The sequence below is a fragment of the Rutidosis leptorrhynchoides genome, chromosome 7, assembly GCF_046630445.1.
Source record: "Rutidosis leptorrhynchoides isolate AG116_Rl617_1_P2 chromosome 7, CSIRO_AGI_Rlap_v1, whole genome shotgun sequence".
NCBI classification, from domain to species: domain Eukaryota; kingdom Viridiplantae; phylum Streptophyta; class Magnoliopsida; order Asterales; family Asteraceae; genus Rutidosis; species Rutidosis leptorrhynchoides.
Window position 1 is genome coordinate 76,500,740 of NC_092339.1, and position 24,825 is coordinate 76,525,564.

Below are 24,825 nucleotides of genomic sequence, written 5' to 3' on the forward strand. Positions count from 1 at the left end.
ACAGAGTTATAGTATATTTATAATAAACTTTAATAGAATTATCTCCCATATTATTATTAGACAACACGTTTGGGGAATAACGAAAATTTTGTTGTGTTACGTGTAAGGTGGCAATGCCCACAACGGCCCCTTATGCACCGTTGTGGGGCAAGTCAACAGATGACGATGTAGGGGCAAACCACGGTGCTCAACAAAATAAAAATAAATTGCGATTGGCCCAAATTTTTAATTTAACATTTTTATATTCCTTTTTACTTGAGTACCAATTATATTTACCACATCACTCATAACGCTATATAATACCCCAACACAACATTTACCATAAGATCATTGTTATGGTGTAGAGGTTGTGCAGAATATGGGGTTACAGTGTAATGTGGCATTTATTATGGTTGTGTTATGCTAAAATGTTGTGAGAAGTTGTGATTGATGTAGGAAAATATAATTGATAATTGATTAAAACTAAAATTCATTAAACTAATTTAAAATTTAAGAGAGTGAAAATCAAGGAATGTGCTTGTTTCCGTTGTTTTTTCGCTTCGCGCCTTCGAAAACGTAATAATTCAAGGCCACAACGTGCGTTGTGGCCTACAACAACATGGGCGAATCCAGTAACAAACTCGTGTGATCATGGAACAACAGTACCACGTCAGTGTTACATCGTAACCCTAAAACTTCACAACATTAAGACATTACAACATTAATGTTTACTACAAGTCTACAACTAGTAGTGTTCTTATTCCTAAGAAGTGATGTGGTGTGGGACACAAATGTCTTTGTTGGTGCATGCATTTGTTACACGAGTGCCAGGTCCCACCCCCTTGTTTCTTTTCCCCCATTTCTAACATGTTTCTTGTTTTACTCCTACATCCCCATGTTCCTACTTTCTGCTTCCGTTAATTTTAACGCTTTTTTCATCCTGAATTATTTATTTACAAAAGTTATTTATTATCATGAGCTCATACTCCGTAGTATATACAGATTGTTGGTGCATAGAAGTCCCGAGTTCGTATCAACCTGTACAAGTTAAATATAAAAGAGACAGTCGACCGACTGTTGGGCCAGTCGATCGACCGTCGGCCCAATCGAGTATATTAGGGAGATTATGTAGTCTTTGTGGCTAATCACCCAATTAGGTTTCCAGTTATTTTTCTCTCAACCAAGAACTGATCCAAAACCCACAAGTCGAATAACGACTCTAGGCATCGATCTAATCCGATCTATACGATCCGGTTCGACTAAATCGAAACCCGAAAGTCAACGATTCACTAGAACATCGATCCGAAGATCCGAATAGCTCCAACACAGATATAAAGCAACGAGTCAAAATCAAACCAATATTTGAATAAATATTTGGTTGATCCCAATCAAATAATGAAACTCGATCAAATTGGATTATTAGAGGTTCATCTTAATACGACACACAAGCAATTCAAACCCTATTTGAATCACTCACTAACCTATCAATTTCTTATGAGATAAGATGTATGACAATATAGGCGCATGGGGCCTGTTACAAGGCATACAATACAAGTCTCTCTCGATTCAAATTGTATTCATGTCCAAGTTTATAACCAATGCTACTTGAAAATGATTACTCAAGCGAATAAGTTTTTCAAAATATGAGCTTTTAATTACTTCATCAAATGATTATACAGCAATGTACATATTTGAGTTATCAATAATATTTTTCTTGGTTTTGAAAAGAAAAAATTATGATTATTACATCAAACTCCCTTATAAAATGAACTTAACAAATTAGTTTATAAAACACTATCTTTACATCACTATACCAGGTCTCGCGCTCGGGGAACTTGATTACTCGAGGTTTTATCTTCTATGGGGAGCTAATGTGCTCGTTCATAGGAGACTTTCCTCGCTTACCAACAAAAAAAATCACTACAGCATTATACGCACGTCATCATTCTTTTAGCTTTACACTATCAAATATGCATTAAAAATTTTCAATTTAATATTTTAAAGCGTACTTAATGGCGTACAATTAAAAATTCACGATTTACGAATATCATTCAATAATAAGTAATAGCAATAAAATGAAACAAATACCATTTAGGGTGCGTTTGATAAAACTGAATGATTTAGCGCTGAATGGTTCAGAATCTGAATGATTCAAAGCCTCTGAATAAAGTTTGTTCTAAATAAAAATAAACTGTTTGATAATCATTTAGAATGAACGATATAAACTGAATAAAATTACCTTATCAAAGTATAACATGAATAAAATATTCAATATATTTGTTAGTTAAGTGTTCAGGATAGGATTTGAGGAGAAAATTACAGAAAATTTAGGCTCTTAATGGTTAAGAGAGTGTTTCATCTCTGAATGGTTCAACACTGAATTCTGAACCATTCAGCACCATATCTCATTCAGAGGTCAGAAACAAACGCGCTGAATGCTGAATGGTTCAGCATTCAGCACTGAACCATTTCATTAAGAGGCAAACAACGCACCCTTAGTAATCCAAATTAACCAAACCAAAGTACTTAAAGTTTCAATAAGTAGTGAAGATTAACTTGATTGATTTTAAAACAAGTTGTTTGTATTCGTGCTTAGAGTGTTCGTTTTTTTATGAAGGTCTCGAGGTTTCATATAATTATTGTTTATGGAAGAAAAAAAGGTAGTGATCAAGATTAAGATTAAGGGCATGTTTGGCAAAGAGCTTTTTGAAGTTTTTTTGGAGCTTTTAACTTTTAGATTTTAGAAAAAGCTCCTACTCGGAAAAAAAGCTTTGTTTGGCTACAAAAGCTTGAAGCTTTTTGTGGAATGAAAAAGTTCCTATCTCAAACGCTAAGAAGGGAAGCGTTTAGATTTGAGAAGAGCTTTTTAGTATTTCAATTACATAAGTATCCATGTTGATAAACATAAATCGTCCCTACTAAATTTAAATTAGATGTATATCCGAATACAATACAGATATATCCAAAATCCAATACAATTTATACACGTTATTTTCACTAACTGTAAGATTAGAAGCAAAAGTGGACGTGGCATGCATGCAATACAAGGTTTATGTAATTAAGAAAAAGATATATGTTGCCTTAAACACCTGAGTGAACACGTAATGGAGAGCTTTTAATCTAAATGAAAGTAAAGTTAAAAAAATAAAAAAGAAGCGGTGTTGAAAAAAAAAAAAATGACCTAAAATCGAACATATGTAAATTTAAGCATTAAGTATTATTTTTTTTCTTGTGTCCTTTTTCGTCATTTTACTCTTTTTAAACAGCTACAGCTCTTCTACCAAACACCTAAATATATTTAAAAAGCCTTAGCTAACAGCTTTCAGCTACCAGCTAATAACTATCAGCTAACAGCTACTAGCTATCAGCTAGTTTTACCAAACATACCCTAAGTAAACTTTGATTCATATACTTAGTTTATTAACTTAATTGCCTTTAATTACTTCCCATCACCACACGTGATGTTTTTAATCGAGAAAGATTCATGTACTTTCCTTATGTACGAAATAACCAATGTCATACGGAGTATACCACTTGGTTTCTCAAAAGTAGCATTCTGATATATAAACGTTGCACACGATGTTACTTCAATTATTGTTACATTATTTTATTAGGTTACTAAAATACTACCGTAATTATTTTGCAATTTGTTTGTTTGTGCTCTTATTCATTAAAGAGTATTTTAAAATTTGTAAACTAATAATTTCTTCAATTATCGAAACGTTATCCTACCATACTAGGTTAAAACCCGCGAATTCGCGAGGTTCTTTTAGAATGGGAGGTGATACTCACACACCAGTTTTTGATCCATACACACTTTTTATCATAAAACTTACAATAATAACCTTCAATTTATCTTGGAATTTGAACCTTTATTATTGTAAGTAATGACATAATAGTCAATTAGGTGTGTATGGATCAATATTGAATGTGTGAGTATCATCTCCCTTTTAGAATGGATTAAAATTTGAATTGTTTGAATAATTATATCATATATAATGTTGCTTTTAAATGTTTCTATACACTCTAGAACTACATATCCTCAATCTAGCATGATTGTACATATACACCCAAGAAAAATTACACACAAAACACATTATAACATATTTATACAACTTGTGTGACATGATTTGACAAAATAAAAAAATACATTTCTCATCACCGATAATTCAAATACCTCAAAATCTAGATAGTGCAATACCTATATCATTATCATGTTCATTGTAACGATTTCCTACTACATCAATTTAGAATTATAAATTCTAACAAACATATAACATACTAATAATTGACGATACACCATTTAGTATCATCTATTAAAATACAACCTTGTTTTTGAAAAATAAATAGCTCATTATATATAGTTTCGGACTTTCGGGGATCTTCCTTGAGTATATTTGCTAACTCCTCATCAATCACCCAAAACTACTTTTCATCAACATATTCCTAGTGAGTGGGATCTAAAGACCTATTGCACCTATATAAACCAAACATAGTAGGTATATCCACTTTATATCATCGACTATTCTTTGATTGTAAAGCTTTGCCATAATAAATTACTCAAACGTACCTATTTTGTAAGCATAAATTATACTATTGGACACATATGTCATTAACTCACTGAAGCTCCAACCGATTCCTCCTTTTGGTGTGGATTATATCAAATAAATCCCGCTAATTCACCGACAATCATCAGACAATGCAGCTTGACTCAATATTTTACGTGCAAACTTTTGTAACTCAACACTATATCCACCAAACAATGCATGTAAAACATCTGAACCAATGCGTATATGTGTGTGAGATGCATTCTTGTCAATTCCACAGAGAAATGAAAGCTTCATATTAGTCCTTAAAACTGGAATAAACAACAAAAACAAAGGTGGAAAAAATAATAAAAAGAGATAAACAATACTAGCAGTTTCAAGCATCAACCACAAATGAAATCTTACCATTTATTTTCACCCAAAACCTCTGGACAACAGAAACCTGGAACAGCCCATGATACAATTCGTGTCTTAATATTTAAAGATAAATAAAGTGGATACATTTAAGTTTGCTATGTAATGATGAAAATACAGAATTCAACGTTCAAGTAACTACTATTTCGTAACATATTCGAAATAATTATATTCTAATCTTTATATAGCTAGTAAGTATACCCGAGAAACCAATAATGTTTGAAAAACTTCCTGCACATGTCAATCTATTAAAGAAAATGAAATTCTTTAAAGGTCACAACCTCAAAATCATCAAAAGTGCTGCAGATCACACAAGAAACTTAACATTGGTAATTCGTTGGCTCCAACCCCTTTACTAACTGGTGGTGCACCTTCCTTAATATCTTCTTGTGAATATAACTTCTAACAAATGTAAGCCCAACAACCAAACAAAAAACCAAATTAAGGGAACAAATGGTTACCATTATCAAACTATATTTATATAAGTTAAATAATGTATAGGACCCGGCTAATCATATTACATGGATATAATTAAAATAGACAAAAATAAAACCATAAACAACTCCATTAGTATATACAAATTAAAAATTTCATAATCAGAACTAATGAAATCCATCCATCAATAACTTAAAATAAGATAATCCATATCTATATTCTTGCAGCAACTCGAGAATGTTCGTTGACGATAGTAATAGCCATAAATGTGCATATACAATGAGAATCTTACCAAATCCACAAAGACTGATACCGACATATTTGATTCAGCCCAAACAGGCCCAGTTTGTATTACACTGATAAGATGCACATTTTGAGAACATAATAAAGCTTTCTTATTGACTTTTCTTTTACAGTCGGTTCAGAAGTACAACAACTCAAGGATCAATAATGGAATTCTACACCCACACCCGCCAAACTATTTTTAATTTTCAAGTCAGTTTGGGGTAGTGAGTCACTCCGCTTACCCGTCACAAATTAAAGCCTCATAAACAACAACCCACCAACCCAAATGTCAAACTGATACTCGTTTGACCCATTTGCCTAAACTGTATAGAGCATGGTAGGTTCTATGTATATGATGAACAACAAAAATAATAAAAATAGATGAATAGTTTGAAATAAAATTTACTTGCTAAGATAATGTAATTTTGTTATTGAGATGATATTTAAAGTGAAATTATTCTATTAACTTGTAAGGGACATATTAGATTTCTGGTCAACCCAACCAGATCTTCATGTCCGACCCTAAACCTTAGGTGGCCTATTTTGCCACCACAATATAAACCGCAACTTTAGCGCGAGATTACATACCTCTACACAAGAAGAGGGGTTAGAACAACATAGTTAGCATGTTATTTATGATGCAGCCCGTAGTAATGAGTAGTTAAGATCAGATCACGAATGATGGTTGACCTGATTTGCAGATTTCACCATCTGATATGGCTAGCTTTTCTCAACTACGTGGCTGCTGAACATTTAGGTAGCCAACTACATATAATTAACTTCAAAATGTCATGTTAATTCAAACAAGACTGAGGGAATCTGAATCTCAAGAATGTATTGTAGAACACTATTGTTGCTTTGCAAGTTGAACATTAGATCTATTATTTGCAAAGAGATCAAAATCACATGAAAAAATATTTTGAAATTTCAGAAACAATTTTTTCATGCTGCTCGCAAGCCTAGTGATTAACGCATCTTTGCAACATGCAACACCCATGTTGATATGTGGCATTTTTTAAACAAAAATTCATGGTAGCAACTAAGTTTTTGTTGCTAAACTGCAAGCAATGAAGTTTACTTATAATTTAAATTTAGTAAGTAATAATGAAGTTCACTATTAAAAAATCTTAACAAGTTTCTAAACTGGCTATAAAGTTTAGTTTAGGTTAGATCTATAGACACATAAGCCCTCAAACAAACAAAAAATACCACATTGAAACATGGTAATCCCAATAATGAATAATCGATTGACCAAAAGAGCAAACATGATTCATGTCGTATAGGTGACCATATGATATACCATACCCTAATATGAGGAAAATGACTTTATAATAAACGTGCCTAAATGGGCATGTTGGGTTGAAAATTAGAATGAGTGTGTGTTCAAAGTATGTTTTTTTAGTAATAGTATATACTATATACCCCAAAGATTTGCGTGATTAATACATAAAATAACACTAATAATCAAACAAATGCATGTATTTATGTTAACTTAGCGGCCCTCCTGATGGTTTGAGGAAAATGCAATTCCATCTCATCTGTAACCATTTGCTATCTTTTATGCATGAACCCGATCTGCTCCACCGGCATCACATGCCAGTCTTCCAACCTAGGAACATGAGTGATCCCAAATACATACCTGAAACCATGCCTACAAGCAATATAGACTTTTTGGGAGTACAATTGAAACCATGCCCACCACCAAAAAACTATTAGTGGGATCCCAAAACCATAGCTAAAAAAACTCAAACATAAATATTAAAGAATACATAAATCGAAAACACTTACGGTGAGATAACGAATCGCACTAAGAGGTGGCTCTGGCATTGGTCTGTTACGCGCTTCACTGCGCGTCTTCGTTTATGTCGATTTCGAGTTATTTTTGTTGTTCATTACAACCAGTTGATGTAGTAGGTGGTGATCATACAAAAAGTGATTTACAACATTAGGTCATTACAACTAGTTCTTTGCAATCATTCTATACATCAGCTTCATTTTCTGTGCATACAAAGCTTGCATGATCAAACGAAGTCTGCATTTGCTTATGCAATACCTGCACTTGCTAGCACAATACCTACAGTTTTACATCGTAGTTTGTTGTTAATTTTTAGTGGTCCAAAGTGCGTTACTGCCTTACTGGCTTACTGCTACTGTCTGACTAAGGCTTATGTATTAATCTTACAACACATTCCCATATCATTTTCTAGATATATGTTTTTTTTCATTTACAACGATTCCAGTTACCTAACCCGCTCATATTCCTAACTCTAGCATTCTAAGCACAACATAGACATAACAGACCCACCCTCTGAATACCTACTCTTGCTTTATTAGTCAACTTCTTCGACTAAATCTTTCAATCGTAGGTCTAGTAGGGAGAAGCTATTTTTTTTTTCTTTTTTGAAAAGTAACACTATATTAATAGAATAAACTCAAATTTACAGAGGATTAGATGGACTGAGAAACCATGCATTGTATTATAAATTTACAAAAGTTACACTAACTACATGAACTATAGCAAAAGCATCAGCTTCAATACACGAACAGTGGAAAGTAAATAGCACACCAAGTGACCAACATTGATCAGATGTACCTAAAAAAATTCTCTGTGGTAGGTCAATAGCAGTAGCACACAGTTGTGCAGGTATAGCTACAAAATATAAGGACACATAAATTAAAAACTGAGAAAACATATGCAAAACAATAACAACTAACACAATCAATCTAAAGAAAATAAAGTATATGTTACTGCAGATGCTCACAACTTTATTTCACATTTATTCTCTAACATTAAGAATATATTAATTTATCAGTAACCAAAAAACATAGTTGGAGAAGTATTAGATGTAAAATACTGAACCTGTGATTTAGACTGACTGCAACACTTCTTTGTATATACTACAGTCTTTGTGGTGGTAGAATTGATACTGTTTTAGTCTAAAAGGCCTTTAAGCTTTGCTGGTGTAATCTAAATGTGAAGACATTGAACATTGTTTAGGCCAAACTCAAAATAGCCTAATGAATCATATACAATAATAAAGTGGGCAGGTCAGTAATGGCCCAAAATGAGTAGTGTCTATGGTATGTGTGACGACCCATCCAAATCCCTTTGGACGAATACATCATTCATTGATTTCATAGTGAGGTTTTGACCTCTATATGATACGTTTTGTAAACATTGCATTCTTTTAAAAAGGCACACCATAAATGAATATATAAATCCAAGGTTTTCGACGTCTGATGATTTCTACGTATAGATAATTACCGTATATAATAGTTTATAATACTACATCCGTTGACAATGCAGTCAAAATAAGATACATGGTGATGATTTTTTTTAATGCAAAGTTTTCTTGAATAAAGCATGTATGACTCCATGCACATAGCTTGTATAACGCATAAACAAACAGCGGAAGACTTCTAGAAACCTGAGAATAAACATGCTTAAAAGTGTCAATACAAAGGTTGGTGAGTTCATAGTTTTAATGTTGCGCATAATCTGTATATAAAGGTGAATCACAAGTTTTCAGTTGTTTCATCCAGAAACGTTTATCAAAATATTCTACGAAATTGAGCACCCTGGTAACTAAACTTAATGTATATATAATTTATACCCTTTGTATAATCATCTTAATACTACACGCAAACCAACGTGTACGCTTCTCAAATAGCATACGTCCGTTAAAAGGCTAGTGCTCTAGCTCGGACGGGGATATCAAGCCCTATGGATCCATATACTACTACTCGCGCCCACCAGTTCTTATAACTGGCAGTTACTGGTTACCAAAGCTAAGGGATTTTCGGTTCAAACTCAGTGTAGAATTTAGTATGTACTTGTATCCATTGCGTTTAAAATAAAGTGCATGTATTCTCAGCCTAAAAATATAGATTGCAAATGCAATTAAACAGGGAGCAAATGAAACTCACCTTAGCAGCATATAAAGTCGTTCACCAAAATGTGACTGAAACTCGAAATACCAAATAACCGTAGATCTCAACCTAGAGAACATATGTTGGTCAATAAATGTCTATCAAGCTAGGTCAGGTCATAGTGTATCACAATCCTAATGCTCGAGATCGACATACAATAGTTATCAAAAGTTATTTCAAAAAGTCAATCTGACTCAATACAACAGTTGAATGATTATGGCAATCGAACCATTTTAATATTTCACATAGTTTTCCAATTCTTGTAAAATTAAACTATAGTTTTTATAAGGGTTTAAAATATGATAAAACAATCAATTTTAACAATTGTTCAACAAAACGAGACATGCCTTATTCAAGAATTCATTTACTCGACTAGTAGTATTCAAAAACCCAATTTATCAATCTCGTAAACAGGTTGTTTAAATATTAATTGCAGATTCAAAAGCAATTCCAATTAACGTTAATCATAATTCAGTTGACCATATCTTTTAATTCGTTCATCGAAATTACGCGATTTCTAAATGAAAAGTTATTGATTTTTCGCCGGCTTTCCAAAAACATGCATATCATATACCTTTTATTAGTAATATATGTATTTAATTCGTGATTCATCATAAACTGTTTAATGACGAAATTTAGCATACAAGCATGCATAAACATATATACTCGAGTACTAGACATGGATACACAATTAATATATAAAAGATAAGATATGAATGCTCACGTATCAATATTGTGATTCAATATTGCAGGAAAGTACGTAGACGTAACAGAGATGATAAACACTAGGTTTGATTTGCAAACAATACCCACGAACATTACCCATAACCTCCATAGCTATAACCCATAGTTTCCTTAGCTCTATCCCTTTTGAAAACCCATTTTGAAATAACCCGAACAGCAATTCGTCGTAGTATTTTATGTGTAATAATACTACTATTAATAATATTAATACTCTTAATAATAATAATAATAATAATAATAATAATAATAATAATAATAATAATAATAATAATAATAATAATAATAATAATAATAATATATAATACAGAGTAATATAGAGATGGAGAGATTTGTGAATCAGTAAACAGAATTCGATCGAATTTATAGTGGTTGGCCAGCAAAAGGGTGCCATGCGATCGCATGGCTTCCCAAGCCATATCCCATGTGATCGCATGGGAAGGTTTGACAGCTCACAATCGTTTAACATTTAGCTTGTCGACATATTATTATATAATATATATAATATATTTAATTTAAATTAATTAATTATATATTATATTATATTCTCGTGTATAGGTGACTTGTAATTTTTATTCCGATGTCTTGTACATTTACATTCGACTTATGTCCCGCTTCCGATTTCTCGAACGCATTTTTGTACGCTTAGAAAACTAGTACTCTTCGTTACGCAACGTGTACCCTTATCAAAAATTAAACTTAATCATTGATAAACTATGTCACTCGAAGTGTAGCTTTAATCAATTAAGTGTTTTAGTTATTTGCTTCTATAAATCATCATCTCGTAGTATATACATATACATATATACATTTTCATTTGAAATAGTGTTTACTGTAGCAAAGTTACTGTAAGAAAGTTTTTTTTACTGTAGCAAATAGTGATTTTCGAAAACACTGTAGCTTTTCGGGTACTGTAGCAATTCAAAAATACTGTAGCAAATTAGTGTTTTACTGGTTCATCTTAAATGTTTTAGTTAACTTATCTAAATATCAATCGAATCAATAATCGAATGTTACTATCGTTTACTAAATAACTTGAAATCATATATATATATATATATATATATATATATATATATATATATATATATATATATATATATATATATATATATATATGCACATTAAGTTATATATATATTGTTCGTGAATCTTCGAGAACAGTCAAAGAATAATTGATTACATGAATATAGTTCCAAAACTTTCATGACTCAACATTACAGACTTTGCTTATCGTGTCGAAAACATTAAATCATTTAAAGATAAAGTTTAAATTTGGTCAAAAATTTCCGGGTTGTCACAGTATGCAGCATACAAATAATGGCGATTTGTTAGAGAATTTTCCTACAAATCCTAGATTGTGGTACATTCCTTCGTATACAAATATACAGTACCATTTTATTGGTGGTTCAAATAGATTAACAAATAACATTGTGGATCTTACATTCTGAAGTTTTGGGTTTAGTTCAGCTTCTTTTTGTCCAATTCCCCGTTCGAGTATCCATTGCTTCACTGGTCTTGAGATCCAATTCCATTTGGAAGTTTATTATTGAAAATATATAAAACCTACATTTAATAAATTACAACATAAACCACATCCTTGCATACAACAGTTATTCAACAATAACATGTTTATATCACACAAACATGCTTTGACAACTCCCGCACCAATATATGACCCTTTCTTAATACACATAATAAATACTGAGTAATAAATTACAACCACAATATAAACCTTATGATAATGAGAAGGGCTCATATACCAGCACATGTTTGCTTTGATTCAAACCCAAAGCAACAGAACCCTAGAAACAAAATGGATTACTCTTATTCTTATACTATTTGAAATAAAATTTAAAATTAAACACAAATATAGTTTAACAAACATAGATGGATAGTTCAATTACAGGAAGATGAAAAAACAAACCTTGAATCCTCAAATATGATTGTAGAGTTTAAACTATAGTGCGCTTCAGATTTCAATATCATATACATGATTTTTGAATTTATAGAACCCAAACAGTTCAAATAAATCTTCTAGGGCAAAGAATCGTAATGAGAATATGATGTGTAATTGTATTGCGGAGAAAATTAGGGCTTTTTTGTGTACTATTATTTAAATGAATGTGATTGCATTGAACCCCTGCTTTGTTCCTGTCCTCCCGTCCTTATTTTTAATTCTAAGAGTGTTTTGGTAATCAAACAATTAATGGAGATGATTATGATGTCATTAGGAAGTTTAGGGACGAATAAATGGTTTAGATTAGTTTTGATTAAGTAAATGAAGGGCTAGGATTAGTTGATGCTAGGGTAGATGATCTATTTTTAGTTTTGTTATTATATATAAAAGATGTACTACTACATACTATTGCAGAGACCCGTAGATTCACGGGATTTTAAAGAAAAAATTACTGAAGGATATGTTATATAATCAACATGTAGATAAAATAACATAATTTATCAAGTTCTACGAAATAGAAAACAACAATGTTTAACCGAATACTCGAAAGAATGACAATAAAAAAAACATACAGATGTGTGCATGTGGGAGGCTCCTTTTTTGATATTCCATTATGTAAACAACTGCAATGAAATTCTACACCATTTTCGATTAACCTTGCATCTTAATGTCCAGAAACTGAAAACTTGGTCCAAAACTTCAATATGATCACCGACAACACCACAATCACAATAATACAATAAAGATGAAAGCAAGCTTCTTGTAAGAACCATTTGCAAAAGTTATAACAATTCGAAATGAGAAAGAACCTGAGATATTGATATTGGTGCCAGAACTCTTCACTTAACTGTATAAAAATGATTCAAATTTAGATTTCCTATAAAGTCCAACTTCGTGAATAAGCAAACTAAAAAGATGAATGGACAAATAAAATCTTTTAGGTACCTGAGCAAGTGAGCAGATATAACTTTAAGAATTGCAGACATGTAAAACTGAGCTAAAAATCAAATTACTAAGCAGTAAGTTATATATGTATAGAAAATGACTCAAAAATTAAATGATTACATATAGAAAATCAAACCTAATATATATCAATCTTAATATATTAAATGGTCTAAAGGTGTAATAACCCGCCTTTTTCCATTAAATTATTTTAACGCCCGTCTTTTTTTTAGATAATATCTTTCATTAGCTAAATTCGTAACTTCCGTTGATTAACGTTTTAAGAATTTCCGTTATTTAATTTTAACACCTTCCATTTACTCTTGCGTATTTAAAATAATTCATTTGGTTAAATCACGCACCCGCTTTCAAATTTGAGGGACCAAAGTTGCCAAGGGGCCAGACTAGTTGACTATTAGTCAAACCCCACCACCACCACTCATTCGCTTCACCTCTCATCTCTTCTTTTTCTCTCTAGTACAAGAACACCATTTTTATCCAAATCAAAGATTCATCATCCATTTCAAATCTAGCAAGCTAACATCAAAACAAATTACATATTTGTGATCCTTGCATCATCCTCTTCAATTTGGTACCAATTTTGTGACGAACCAAAAATTTCAGACCAAATTTAAACTTAATTCTTATTTGATTTCGACACGATAAGCAAAGTCTGTAATGTTGAGTATAAAATTTTGAACTGTTTCATATTCAATTGACCTTCGACCATTTTCGACGATTCACGAACAACCATTTGTAAATAGATACACATATATTTAAATATAAATATATATATATATATATATATATATATATATATATATATATATATATATATATATATATATATATATATATATATATATATTAATTCGAAATATAAATTGAAATATTACATTAGTTAGTTATTAGAATTAATTATGTAAATAAAATACGATATAATAATAATTATTATTTAAAACATAACTATATATAAATAAAGTATATTAAAAATAAATATTAAATGTTTGTAATACTCGTTGAATGTTTCGATTATTATTTAGAGAAGTTTAATTCGAACTTATATGATTTTAAAATAAACGGTGATCCGAAAATGAGTTCTGTAAATTTTAGGCTTACTAAAAGTATATTTAGGATCTAATTATTAAATTTTAGAAACTTTTTATATTTTACCCGAGATCGAGCGCGGACAGTTGATTTAATTTTTATTTAATAAGTTTAAACAATTAATAACCGTTTTTATGAAATAATAATTAGAATAAATATTTATATAAAGTTATGGAATTTTTCTGAGAACTTTTATTCGCCACTGATTAACAACGGATCAAGATATAATATTCGTATTAAAAATTTTGGCAGATAAATTTAAATTGAAGACTGTTTATATATTGAAAACTTTGTAAATTACTGTTTCTGCTACCTGTCTATTTCTTTTGGAAAACCGGAGACCCCACATATGTATTCCGTTCACCCTAATTAAATGATGATACATGACCGTAATTAGATATGGGCCGAATAATTTGCTTGGGCTATTATCACTAGACCTGCTAATGGGCCATCGAAAACCCACCTCCAATTGTTTTTGGCTTGCACACCTCATGTTTCTGTTGGAAAGCCCACGAGCTATTTTTGCTGCTACTTACGATTTCTAATTGAGAATAAGGATGATGATTATTATACGGAGTTATGATGAGTTAAACGAAGGTGATTATGATTATGGTTAGGATTTTGTTATGTGGATGATGACGTATAGTAATGATGATGGAATAAAAATTTGATGATATTATTATGATAATGATACATGACGTTATGATGATGATCATGTTCGTGATCATAATAATGATGATGAGGAGGGTGAGGCTAAGAAGATGATTCATAGATATTGAGTTGTGATCATGATAATGATGAATAGTGACTATATACGATGAAATGATGATATAGATACTATGATGATGATAGTTTAGTAAGGAGATAAATAATTTTGCGTGCGAGAATTATAAGAAGTAACAAGTGGAGCAATAGTTTGGTGTTGTTTTGGGTTAACAAGAGGTCGCGGGTTCGAGCCCGGGCAGGGACGCATTTTTTTTTTGAGCTTATTTTCTTCAAAGGTTGTAATCTAAAATTATTATTATTATTATTATTATTATTATTATTATTATTATTATTATTATTATTATTATTAATTATTGTTATTATTATTATGTTAACATTTATAATATGATGAACATCATTATCGTTTTGTAACATCATTAAGTATTATTAGGGTTAGTATTAGTATTATTAATATTAATATAAATATTAATATGATTAGGATTATTATTATTATCGTTATTAGGAAACTAACAAAAACTATTATTCTTTTTATTAATATTAGTATTAGTATCATTTTTTTATAATTATTAGTATTATTATTATTATTAACATAAGTATCATTATTAACAATATCATTATTTTTATTAGTAATATCATTATTAATAAAGTTATTATTTTTATTATTAGTAAAACATTATTATCAAAAACTATCATTTTAACAAATAAATATTTTGTACATTAAATATACTTATTACATATACTAGAACTATATTAATATTTCATATAACTATATATCAAACATATTATCTTTTTTCTTATAAATACCTACGTATAACAGACTACTGATTTTGAAAATAATACTAATTATATATATAAATATAAATAAATATATATATATATATATATATATATATTAAAATAAACTAAATGGATAGATATTAATTATTTTAAATATATATACAAAATAAATATATATAACATATAATTTAAGATATAATATATATATATATATATATATATATATATATATATATATATATATATATATATATATATATATATATATATATATATAAAGTATATATTTTTAAATGAAAATTAGTATAAATTTTACATAACTACAAATATATATAATATATATATATATATATATATATATATATATATATATATATATATATATATATATATATATATATATATATATATATATATATATATTTATATATATAATATATAATTAATAAATAAAATTTTGTGCTCTCCATTATATGTTTTAATAGATATACAATTGATATAGGTTCGTGAATCCGAGGTCAACCCTGCATTATTCAGTTCCGTCGTATGCATATTTTTACTACAAAATATCGTATCGTGAGTTTCATTTGCTCCATTTTTAAATGCTTTTGCAATATATATTTTTGGGACTGAGAATACATGCGCTGCTTTTATAAATGTTTTACGAAATAGACACAAGTAATCGAAACTACATTTTATGGTTGGATTATTGATAATGCTAAAAACGAACATATATTTCATAGCATTATTCCTCAAGAAAGACAAGCTTTTAGTTGCAACTGTTCTATTTACAAGTGATATTCGTTTAAATAATAAAAGGTGAAGACATAAGACAGATTTGACGAATTAAAGACGCAAACGACCAAAAAGCTCAAAAGTACAAAATACAATCAATGAGGTTCCAATTATTGATAAGAAACGTCTCAAAATTACAAGAGTACAAGATTCAAAACGTAAAGTACAAGATATTAAATTGTACGCAAGGACGTTCGAAAATCCGGAACAGGGACCAGAGTCAACTCTCAACGCTCGACGCAACGGACTAAAAATTACAAGTTAACTATGCACATAAATAAAATATAATATTTAAATAATTCTTATAATTATTTATATATTATATTATTATTTATAAACGTCGGCAAGAAAGAAAACAAAGATATGTGACTTCTCCCAGCTGGCCATGCGATCGCATGGCCTGGAGGCACAAAAGCCATGCGATCGCATGGCTCTGAAATCCAGCCCAGGTCCTATAAATTCAACGCGTTTTGGCCAAAATATATCCACCTATCTCTCTATCCTACAAACGTAATATATATATATATATATATATATATATATATATATATATATATATATATATATATATATATATATATATATATATATATATATATATATATATATATATATATTATAATTTTAATTTTAATTTTTATTCAAATAATAAGGGTATGTTAGCGAATGTTGTAAGGGTGTAAGTCGAAATTCTGTCCGTGTAACGCTACGCTATTTTTAATCATTGTAAGTTATGTTCAACCTTTTTAATTTAATGTCTCGTAGCTAAGTTATTATTATGCTTATTTAATCCGAAGTAATCATGATGTTGGGCTAATTACTAAAATTGGGTAATTGGGCTTTGTACCATAATTGGGGTTTGGACAAAAGAACGACACTTGTGGAAATTAGACTATGGGCTATTAATGGGCTTTATATTTGTTTAACTAAATGATAGTTTGTTAATGTTAATATAAAGATTTACAATTGGACGTCCCTATAAATAACCATATACACTCAATCAGACACGATGGGCGGGATATTTATATGTACGAATAATCGTTCATTTAACCGGACACGGGAATGGATTAATAGCCACTAGAATTATTAAAACAGGGGTGAAATTATGTACAAGGACACTTGGCATAATTGATAACAAAGTATTAAAACCTTGGGTTACACTCAGTCGACATCCTGGTGTAATTATTAAACAAAGTATTAAAATCTTGTTACAGTTTAAGTCCCCAATTAGTTGGAATATTTAAACTTCGGGTATAAGGATAATTTGACGAGGACACTCGCACTTTATATTTATGACTGATGGACTGTTATGGACAAAAACCAGACGGACATATTAAATAATCCAGGACAAAGGACAATTAACCCATGGGCATAAAACTAAAATCAACACGTCAAACATCATGATTATGGAAGTTTAAATAAGCATAATTCTTTTATTTCATATTTAATTTCCTTTATTTTATATTTAATTGCACTTCTAATTATCGCATTTTTATTTATTGTTATTGTATTTAATTGCACTTTTAATTATCGTACTTTTTAATTATCGCAAGTTTATTTTATCGCACTTTTATTATTCGCAATTTCATTATCGTTATTTACTTTACGCTTTAAATTAAGTCTTTTATTTATTTAATATTTTACATTTTGTTTTAACTGCAACTAAAGTTTTTAAAATCGACAAATCGGTCATTAAACGGTAAAAACACCCCCTTTATAATAATAATATTACTTATATATATATTTGTATTTTTATAAAAGTAAACTAATATAGCGTTAAGCTTTGTTTAAAGATTTTCCCTGTGGAACGAACCAGACTTACTAAAAACTACACTACTGTACGATTAGGTACACTGCCTATAAGTGTTGTAGCAAGGTTTAAGTATATCCATCCTATAAATAAATAAATATCTTGTGTAAAATTGTATCGTATTTAATAGTATTTCCTGCTAAAATTTAATAGTATTTTATACCCCTTAGCTTTAACATCAAGTATTTTTGGCGCCGCTGCCGGGGAAACGCTTAAAAGCCGGAAGCGCAACGCTAATATAAAAAAAATATATAAATATTTTTTTTTTGAGTTTGGTAAATATTTAAGTTTTATAAAGTTTCTTTATTTCTATTTTTTTAGTTTGTAAAAATATAAGTTTTATTTAATTTATAAATATATTTTATAAATATATTTGACATCAAAAACAGAAAAAAAAAAAATTTAATTCGGCCTGTACTGTAGCAGCCCATTCTGTGGCCCGAAACCCTAGCCCATGCGATCGCATGGCTGGGCAACTTAGGACTCATGCGATCGCATGAGCCCGTCTGACACGCCACAGTTGACTGAACCAGCATTTATTACGGGTATTATTATTTATTATTAATCTAAAACCCTATTTAGGGTTATATATTTTATAATTTAATTTAGTTTTTATATTTAATTTGTATTTTTATGTTTAATTAGTTTATTTAAAGTTTAAAATTAATAGTTTTATTAAATAAATAATATAAAAATAATATTTTTATAAAAATTATACTTTTTACAACTTTTTGTATATTTTTATATTTTGTCCCTTTTTAATCGTTTTAGCGTAATATTTGTATTTTTAGCTCATATTTAGTTTTAAACTTAGTTTTTGCCATAGTTATTTTTACTTCTAGATTTTTAGGCTTTGCCGTAGAATCCCTTAAGTGCTTTTTCTTTAGATTAAGATTTAGGTGCTTTAGAATTTTGCGACGCCTTTTTAAGTTTTAGTACCTTTTTAAGATATTGCCATTTGGAATATAGTTTTTCCTATAAGCCTTAATATTTTTAGACGCCTTTTACCCATGTATCAATTATCATTCCAATTAGTAATCTCAATTTTCGATTATAATTTTAAGTTAGTTGTAGTGATAAGGTTGGGTTAGTCAAGTGTTTTTAAGTTTTATAAGTTTCTTTTATTTTTCCGTCGCCTTTTATTTTTCTTTCTTATTTTTCTTTTTCGATCTTTTTCCGACGAACTCTTTTTCTTTCTTATTTCTCGCCATTCTAGTTTTTAGGACATAGATTTTTATTCTACTTCTTATCTAAATTTCTTAAAATTATGAAAATTTATTTTAAGTGGTTAAATTGATAGACATCAAAATTTTCTGGTTCGTAGTAATAGTTGGATTTGTATGTGGACCGCGTTATTGGAGCCAAACAGTCCTCAATTATATTGAGACCAAACGAATCCTGCCCCTCTGCTGCATCTTTTGGCTATTCGAAACGTGGGCAAAATCAGAAAAGTCTATTGATTGGATAACTTATTATAATTTTTCTTTCCTTTTAAAAACTAATAGGATATTCAGTGAATGCACCAAGCAAGACGTTCATCACCTTTTGTACGTTCATCACCTGTAACTAGATCAAGATATCTAACTAATATTGTCACCGTTGATAATCCATTTTTTGAACCCGACCTCACAATTGAGAATTCGGAGAATATTCAGGGACGATTCGTAGATCCTGAACCACTAAACTTTCCTCCGGAACCACCAATCATTCAAACAGAGATTGTTGAGGAACGAACCCTTAAATCAGAATCCTCTAGTGATTCCGATTCAACAAATTCAATTATGGAAGTAACAGAACCATTAAGTATGGAAGACCGAATGAGAGCTAAACGCACTGGCCAAGGTCACGCAATTACTCATCCAGACATTAATGCGCCAGATTATGAAATCAAAGGACAAATTCTACACATGGTGACTAATCAATGCCAATTTAGTGGTGCGTCGAAGGAAGATCCAAATGAACATCTACGTACCTTTAATAGGATCTGCACACTATTTAAAATCCGAGAAGTAGAGGATGAACAGATATATCTCATGTTATTTCCCTAGACTTTAAAGGGAGAAGCCAAAGATTGGTTGGAATCGTTACCTGAAGGGGCGATTGATACATGGGATGTTTTAGTTGAAAATTTTCTTAAACAATTTTTTCCTGCATCTAAAGCCGTAAGACTTCAAGGAGAAATTGTTACGTTCACACAGAAGCCAAATGAAACTCTATATGAGGCGTGGACTAGATTTGGAAAGTTATTAAGAGGATGTCCGCAACATGGTTTAGATACCTGTCAAATAGTACAAATATTCTACCAAGGATGCGACATCACTACAAGGAAAGACATAGATATAGCAGCTGGTGGTTCTATTATGAAGAAAACCGAAACTGATGCTTACAAAATTATTGATAACACTGCTTCCCACTCACATGAGTGGCACCAAGAAAAAGATATCGTTAGATCATCTAAAGCAGCTAGAGCCGATTCTAGCCATGACTTAGATTCCATTTCCGCAAAGATAGATGCTGTCGAGAGATGAATGGAAAAGATGACTAAGGATATTCACTCAATACGAATTAGTTGTGAGCAGTGTGGAGGACCACATTTGACAAAAGATTATCTCAGTATTGAATTAACAATGGAACAAAGAGCGAATATTTCATACATAAACCAAAGGCCTGGAAATAATTATCAGAATAATTATCAACCGCCAAGACCGATTTACAATCAAAACCAGAACTATAACCGAAATATTCCATACAACAACCAACAAGGTCCTAGCAATCAACAAGTATCCAACAATACTTACAATCAGCAAAGACCTAATTTTCAAAATAAACCACCACAACAAACCGATGATAAAAAGCCGAATTTAGAAGATATGATGACGAAGCTAGTTGAAACACAAACGCAGTTTTTCACATCTCAAAAACAAACCAATGAACAAAATGCTCAAGCATTTAGAAATCAACAAGCTTCTATTCAAAATCTGGAACAAGAAGTAAGTAACCTAGCAAGGTTAATAGGTGAAAGAAAACCGGGAAGTTTACCTAGTGATACAAATGCTAATCCCCGAAATGAAACAGCTAAAGCTATTACCATAAGAAGTGGTACAACACTTAAACCACCTGAAATACCTGTAACTTCTGATGAAACTATTCCTACTCCACAAGAACCACAACCTGAACAAGATAAGGAAACAGAACCGATAGTTGAAAAGGTTAATGAAGATAACACAGTTAAGGATAAACCTTATGTTAAACCATACCAACCACCACTTCCTTACCCGAGTAAAATGAAGAAAGAGAAACTTGAAGCTGAGCAATCCAAATTCTTGGATATGTTTAAACAGATAAATGTAAATCTTCCTTTCATTGATGTGATTTCAGGAATGCCTAGATATGCTAAATTCTTGAAAGATCTGATCACGAATAGAAAGAAAATGGAAGAACTCTCGGCTGTTACTATGAATGCTAATTGTTCAGCAGTGCTGTTGAATAAGATACCAGAAAAACTATCTGATCCAGGAAGTTTCACAATTCCATGTTTTCTGGGTAGTCTTAGTTCAATCGAAGCATTAGCAGATTTAGGTGCTAGTATAAATTTAATGCCGTATTCACTATACGCTAAACTAGACCTTGGAGAATTGAAACCAACTAGAATAAGTATACAACTAGCCGATCGATCAATAAAATATCCTAGAGGGATAATGGAGAACATGCTAGTTAAAGTTGGTACTTTAGTATTTCCAGTAGATTTTGTTGTTCTGGACATGGAAGAAGATTCTCAAGTTCCTCTCATATTAGGAAGACCATTCTTAAACACGGCTAAAGCAATGATAGACGTGTTCGGTAAGAAATTGACCCTAAGTATAGAGGACGAGAGTGTTACCTTTTCAGTTGATAGAGCAATGCAACAACCACAATCTGCAGATGATACATGTTATTATATTCAAACTATAGATTCACATGCAGAATTGTTAGAAGAATTTCCAGAATTACAAGGAACAGGCGAATGTTCTTTAGGAGAAGGTAATGAACCAATTAATGAAGCTGAAATGTTAGCTACACTAATAGCTAATGGATATGAACCAACAACAGAAGAAATTCAAATGCTAAAAGAAGAAGACAGATATCGATATAAATCATCGATAGAAGAACCTCCGAAATTAGAGTTAAAGCCACTTCCAAACCATTTGGAATACGCTTATTTACATGGTGAATCTGAATTACCTGTAATAATATCGTCTTCTCTTACTGAAAATGAGAAATCACAACTCATTTCTGTGTTGAAAGCTTATAAACCAACCATTGCATGGAAGATTCATGATATTAAAGGAATAAGTCCTTCGTATTGCACACATAAAATCCTTATGGAAGAAGGTCATAAAACGTTTGTGCAACGCCAACGAAGACTAAATCCTAATATGCAAGATGTAGTTAAGAAAGAGATTATTAAACTGCTAGATGCAGGTTTAATATATCCAATTTCTGATAGTCCATGGGTAAGCCCAGTTCAATGCGTACCTAAGAAGGGTGGCATGACTGTCATTACAAATGAAAAAAATGAGCTTATTCCTACAAGGACTGTAACAGGATGGTGTGTATGTATTGATTATCGAAAATTAAATGACGCCACCAGAAAAGATCACTTTCCCTTACCTTTCATTGCTCAAATGTTGGAAAGATTAGCCGGAAATAGTTACTATTATTTTCTAGATGGATTTTCCAGATATTTTCAAATTCCAATAGCACCCGAAGATCAAGAGAACACCACATTCACGTGCCCTTATGGTACTTTTGCTTACAAACGCATGCCATTTGGACTTTGCAACACCCCTGCAACCTTTCAAAGGTGCATGATGGCGATTTTTCACGACATGATAGAAGAATGCATGGAAGTTTTCATGGATGACTTTTCAGTCTTCGGTGATACATTTGAATCATGTCTAGTTAATCTTGAACGAATGCTGATTAGATGCGAACAGTCAAATCTAGTACTTAATTGGGAGAAATGCCATTTCATGGTTAAAGAAGGCATTGTTCTTGGACATAAAATTTCAAAGGAAGGAATTGAAGTGGATAGAGCTAAAGTAGATGTAATTTCTAAACTTCCACATCCAACCAATGTTAGAGGAGTTAGGAGTTTTCTAGGGCATGCCGGTTTTTACCGACGTTTCATAAAAGATTTTTTTAAAATTGCCACTCCTATGAATAAACTCCTAGAAAAGGATGCTCCATTCATCTTTTCAGATGAATGTATCAAATCTTTTAATATTCTTAAAGAGAAACTCACTAATGCGCCGATCATGATAACACCAAATTGGAATCTATCATTTGAACTAATGTGCGATGCAAGTGATTTTGCAATGGGAGCCGTTTTAGGACAAAGGATTGAAAAACAATTTCAACCTATATATTATGCTAGTAAGACGTTACAAGGAGCACAAACAAACTATACAACTATTGAAAAAGAACTCCTTGCTATTGTCTTTGCTTTTGACAAATTTCGATCATATCTCGTTCTAGCAAAAACGGTGGTCTATACCGACCATTCTGCTCTTAGATACCTATTTTTGAAGCAAGATGATAAACCACGATTAATCCGTTGGATCTTACTCTTACAAGAGTTCGATATTGAAATCCGAGATAAAAAAGGAGCAGAAAATCTCGCCGCTGATCATCTTTCTCGTCTTGAAAATCCTGAGTTAGAAGCTCTAAATGAATCGGCCATACAAGACAACTTTTCTGATGAATATCTATTGAAGATAGATTATAATGAAATACCATGGTTTGCAGACTATGCAAATACTTAGTATGTGGATTCCTTGAAAAAGGATTATCGTACCAAAAACGAAAGAAATTCTTCAGTGATATAAAACACTATTTCTGGGAAGATCCACATTTGTTTAAAAGTTGTCCAGATGGAATAATACGCCGATGTGTATTCGGAGATGAAGCCAGTAAAATATTGTAACATCCTCAAGTGGGCCTAGATGTAAGATTACTAGATTACCCTTAAGTTGGTGTTGCGTTATTATATGCTTTTATTTTTATTTAATGTTTATTATTAATTAATGATGAGGTTAGGACCAGTTTGTGACAAGGGTCACAGAACAGGTTTGTTTATTTAATTTGGACTTCGTTTGGTTTGCCAAATGATGTACGAAAGATATCAGATAACTGATAAATACCCGTGTGTCACTCAGTGTGGGAATTAAACCCAATTAAGTGACTAAGTGCTGGCTTCCCTTCTCATTTTCTAGAAAACTCCCAAACCCTCCCGTACCTTCATCTCCTTCACATACTCAAACCCTAATTTCTAATCTTTGATCTAGAGCTCAAATCGTTTATATCATTTTGTTCCTCGTGATTTTCTGATTCTAACA